Source organism: Adiantum capillus-veneris, chromosome 13, assembly GCF_014529385.1.
Source record: "Adiantum capillus-veneris isolate H3 chromosome 13, ASM1452938v2, whole genome shotgun sequence".
Classification (NCBI taxonomy): domain Eukaryota; kingdom Viridiplantae; phylum Streptophyta; class Polypodiopsida; order Polypodiales; family Pteridaceae; genus Adiantum; species Adiantum capillus-veneris.
In genome coordinates this window covers 119149610-119155229 of record NC_140943.1, presented here as the reverse complement: position 1 = coordinate 119155229, position 5620 = coordinate 119149610, and the positions used below count along the sequence as shown (strand labels likewise).

Below are 5620 nucleotides of genomic sequence, written 5' to 3'. Positions count from 1 at the left end.
GACACTTGACTTTCAAGTTATGAACATGGACCGTGCTGATGTAGTTTTAGGACGGGAGTGGCTGCATGGTTTAGGAAACACATTGCACACTAGTTATGAACACAAGTCCTTATCCTATGGTAAACATGTGCTTTTGCTTGGTGAAAAAAATATACCATCAGCACCTCTTATATGTACATCCGAGCTTTCTATTTTGCAAAAAGCATATTTAATAGATGAAGTCTTTTTGTGTTACTGCTTGTCTCCAAGTCTTGTGAATTCTCATGAGCAAAGTGCTGTGAATTCTAGTAATGGTATGCAAAGTGCAATGAATTCTAATGATAAGCAAAGTGTTAACAAATCTAACGAGCAAAGTGCTCTCAATTTTAATTATTGAGCAACGTGCAACTGTTGTAAAACAAACATTATAGGAATTACAAGATTCTCCATCCCAGCATAACTCTAGTTTACTTTCTCCTTTTGCACAACAAAAGCTGACTCACTTACTCACGGAGTATAGTGATGTATTCTCAAGTGATTTACCGTCGGGTTTACCCCCTACACGTGATGTGCACCATGGCATAGATGTCTTGCCAGGCACTAACCGGGTGAGTAAACCACCTTATCGTATGAGTGCTAAAAAAGCCAAGGAGGTTGAGAGTCAGTTGGCTGACTACCTCGCCCGTGGTTTCATTAGACCTAGCACTTCGCCTTGGGTATCACCAATTCTATTGGTTAAAAAAAAAGATGGTACTATGTGCATGTGCATAGATTATCACGGATTAAACGCTATAACCATCAAGAGCAAGTATCCTCTGCCTCAAGTGGATGAGTTGTTTGATCAACTCCATGGGGCAAGATACTATACAAAGATAGATCTTCGTTCAGGATACCACCAGGTGTGTATCCTTTTGCAAGATATCTCCAAAACTGCCTTTAAAACACGGTTCGAGCATTTTGAATTTTTGGTTATGCCTTTTGGTTTAACCAATGCTCCAGCTACATTTATGACACTCATGGATAGTGTCTTACATCCCTATCTTGGAAAATTTGTTGTGGTTTTCCTTGATGACATTCTCATTTACAGTAAGACTGAAGATGAACACATAGAACGCTTACAATTAGTGTTCGAACATCTACGAGCTCACGCTTTGTATGCTATGCAAAGCAAGTGCGAGAGATACATTACCTCGGTCATGTGATCTCTTATTCTAGCATCAAGATGGACACTGACAAGGTCGCTACCATTCTTCGATGGCCACATCCCAACACGATTGAGGAGCTTCAAATATTCTTAGGCATGGTTGGATTTTATCGACAGTATATCCATGATTATGCCAAAATTGTTGTTCCTATGACGGATCAACTTAAATCAAAAGGTAAGACCTTTTCTTGGGAAGAAGCCCAAAAACGCAGTTTTGAATAGCTCAAGGTAGTTATAGCCACTGCTCCCATCCTAGCAATTGTTGACCCACTTAAGCCGTTTGTGGTAGAGACCGATGCTAGTGATAAAGCAATTGGTGAGGAACTTCTCCAGGAGGGAAGACCTATAGCCTTTGAAAGTAAAAAGTTAGATAGAGCTCAGTAGAATTATTTTTTCTATGAGAGAGAGCTCTATGCCATAATTCACGCTTTACGAAGGTGGCGACACTATTTATATAGTGCCGAGTTTGAAGTAGTTTTTGACCATGAGAGTATCAAATGGTTTACTACTCAAATGGACCTGAAGGGCCGTAAAGCTAGATGGGAAAAATCCTAAAAGATTATGATTGTAAGCTACGATATTGCAAGGGGCGATAATGTAGTAGCGGATGCACTAAGTCGGATGCCTCGGATTATTTCACTTGGTTTCACTGAAATAAAGAGTGGATTTTTGGAGTCATTACGTGGCAAGTGTGCAGAAGATCAAATATATGCTAAAGTGTGGAATGCAGTTTTAAAAAGGGATCCCTCACACTCACATGTCTCTGTACAGCCAGATCGACATGTCTCAGCACGTGCAGATAAAAACTCCAACACATAGAGCTCCACCCCTACTCAAGAAGAGCTTAGGCGATGGAAGAATTTTTCCATTGATGGTGGCTACTTACTCCACAAGGGTAGAGTATGTGTGTCAAAGAACTCAGACCCTAGGTGCCAAATCTTATTTGAGTGTCATGATAGTCCAAGTGCTGGTCATCCAGGTATTCGTAAGATGTATGCCTTAGTTCGACGACAATTTTATTGGCCATGCTTACATCATGATGTTCAAGAGTACGTTCTAAACTACCAATAGTGCAAAGTTAATAAGGCAAAGCGCCTCAATGTAGGTGGCCTTTTACATCCTTTAGAGATTCCACAAGGTAAGTGGGAGAGTATCTCTATGGATTTTGTAGTAGGACTACCTACTACAAATCGTGGACATGATGCCATAAGGGTAATTGTGGACCGTCTCAAAAATATGGGTCGATTCATTCCCACTAAGACTACATTAAGACACCGAAATTAGCACGGCTATTTGTAGAGCATATATATAGACTCTATGATCTTCTAGCTAAAGTAGTGACAGAGATCAAAAGTTCGATAATCACTTCTGGAGAGCTATGTTTCAAAAGGTGGAAACTAAACTTAATCTAAGTACGGCTGATCATCCAAAAATAGATGGTCAAACCGAAAGAGTTAATCAAGTGCTAGAGGATATGCTACGAGCGTACGTTAGCAAGAAGCAAACCAATTGGGAAGACTAGTTACCTATATTGGAATTTGCTTATAATAGTTCAAAGCATGTGACTACAGGGTTTAGTCCATTTATGCTTTTATATGGATTTCAACTTAGATCATCCGTTACGGTGGGGTTAGCTAAGGAGAAGATACTGCAAGCGAAGGATTTTCTCCAAGACCATTTTGACATGCTTCGAGTTGCTAGACAGAATGTTAAGCAAGCTCAAGATCGATATAAGAAGTACCCAGATGAACATCGTCGTCTTGCTACTTTCGAAGAAGGATACAAGGTTTTCCTCAAGGTTCCGGAGCATTCAAAAAGTTTGAAGACGGGAAAAGTTGCTAAACTTTCACCACGCTATTGTGGACCGTTTACCATTCTCAAACGCATAGGTCAAGTGACCTATAAGTTAGCTCTTCCAGAGCACTCACGAGTTCATCCTGTTTTTCATGTTAGCCGTTTGAGCCCTGGGTGCCCTGTTGTATTCTATGGTAGACCCCATGTGCTGGGCGAACCATGTTAGCCGCCAATTCGGCTGATTCCTGAGAGGAGCAGTGCCTGACATTTCAGATGATGTGAGAGGTTCATATCCTCCTGTCTCTACCATAGTGCAAGAAGGCAACAATTCTTTTATCTGCATGGCATTGATGAGCCGAAAGAGAGGATAAGGTAGGGACGGTTGTATCATACTGTCAATGATCTGTTGTGCATTTTTATACTGCTTCACCACAACTGACACTACCTCATACTCCCACTTCTTGTATGCCTTGATAGTAGGCTCTTGCTCTTCTTCTACCTCTTGTTGCATAGTGCGGAGCAGTTCGTTGTCTTCGGTTTCCGCAGCCATTTCCCCACTGGGTTCGGCCATCGGCTCTTCGATTTGTTTAGGTTCCTCTGTGTCCATTGCTTCAGTCTGTTCCATTTCTGGCATCTCTTCAAAATTAGTTCTTGATGCTTGAGCTGTCGTGGCTGTCATTAGTTCTCTCTGTTCCTTGAGTTCCGCCACTTCTTTCTTGAGTGCTTCCAGCTCCCTGAGCATCTCTTGACCTTCGATACTCTGAGTTGGTTGCGCGGATGGTTGAGGAGCCAATAACGGCTGCATGAGAAGCTCATCAAGCTGAGCCTGCATCCACCTTTGCTTTTCCATAGCCACCTGATGCACCTTTCTTATAATGGCCATTTGGTTTTCAGTTTCTACGTTTCTGTTCTCGGCCACTTTCTTTGCTTCCATCGCTTCCTTTACTTGAGTCTGGAGGATATGGATCTATCCCTTCAGTGCTTGGTTTTCTTCCTCCGACTTCTTTGCGTCTGCTCTGGCTTTGGCAAGTTCGTCTTGGACACTTCGTCTTCTTTCCTCCTCCTCTCTTTTTAATTGGCTTTGACTCTGCGACAATGCTACCATCTCATTGATTTCTTGGATCATGCGGTTTCTCCAATCTTCTATTTGTTCATCTCTGGCGAGCATTGGCAAGTCTGCTTCTCTCCTTCCTTCTTCTTGCGCCTCTTCTGCGATTTCTGGTCTTGGAGGACTTTGCTCGACAGGAGCCGGGCTTGGCTCGCTAACTTCTGCAGGTTGAGCTATTAATGGAGAAGATGGTTGTGAAGGAACCAAATCTTGTCTTGGTGAAGGAGGTGGAGTGTTGCCTACTTCCAGATTTATCATGGATGTCCAGTCCTCCTTTGTAGAAATGTCCTCTAGCGGACTTTCTGGCTCCTCTGTGGATGCTCGTGGTACTTGGCGCTCTTCATAAGCTGCTCGAAGTTCTTCTTCTAGTTCCACTTCCATATGCTATACCGTCTCAGAGTACTGCACGGTTTCCTCTTCTACAGCAGCAGTTGTCTCTTCTTGTGGAGCTCCCTCTTCATCATGTCTTCTTCTCACTTGTTCTTCAGCTAATCTTCGTCCCAATCTACTCATGCGAGTCAAATGCTGTAGTTGCTCTTCATGCTTTTGTCTGTGGGGAGCAACTTGCCTTTGCCTCTTGGGTTGAGGTTCGGTTTGACGACTAATCTCCTCTATTACCCTTTGTTGCTCTTGTCTCGGATCGTGTCTCCTCTTTGTGCGGCGCTCAGGTTGTACTGTAGCTTCTTCTTCTTCCCTTTCTATTGGTTTGTGGACTGAAGTTGTGGCTGTGGCAATGGCTTCTTCATCCTCAGACTCTTCTTCCTCTGCTTGGCCTGACAGGATACAGCTAGGACAGAATGATAATGTCATTGAAACAGGTGTGTTAGTTGACCTTATCAAACTGCCAAGCATCCCTCATAAGCCCAAAAAGATTTTGGATTCTCATGAGCTTCGCACAAGACATCATGTCAGACAACACGTGTTGGTGAAATGGCTAGATAGACCTATAGAAGGTTCTACATGGGAGAATGTCTCCACACTTAAGAAATGTTTTTCTACGTTCGTTTTCGAGGACAAAAACGATTCTCCAAGGGGGGGGTAATGTAAGGACATGGGTCCTACGGGCAAGGCCACCGGCACGGCCGGAGAGTGTGTATGCTAGGGGGAGGCTATAAGATAGCACGATTGGGTGGAGACTAGCACATGCATTACCACCGCCCTTTCATATATGCTCTCCCATGGTGAATTAGGGATTGGCAAAGGTTGAAGCAATCCAAGTTGTTGTCCTCTATCAAACTTTGTCTTTTGGCATACCACACATTTTGAAACATACTCTTTTATGTTTGCTTTCATGGCATGCCAATAGAAGTATGCTTCTATCCCTTTTAGGGTAGATTGAATCCCTCTATGCCCCGCATAAGGTGGAGCATGAGATTCATACATTAGTTTCTCACGTAGTGAGATAGTAACGCATAGCCTATTGCCATAGAGAAGATATCCATCTTGTAAGTAAATGGTTCTTCCTTCTTCCCTAGTGCAAGAGCTGAAATCACATCTTTAAAATCGAGATTGATAGCGTACTCATCTATCATAGA

At 42.8% G+C, this 5620-nt stretch overlaps 1 pseudogene; it reads right to left on the bottom strand.

Annotated features, from left to right (window-relative positions):
* Positions 1-3944: 3944 nt before the first annotated feature.
* Positions 3945-4598, bottom strand: LOC147444748 (uncharacterized; annotated as a pseudogene).
* Positions 4599-5620: the final 1022 nt, after the last annotated feature.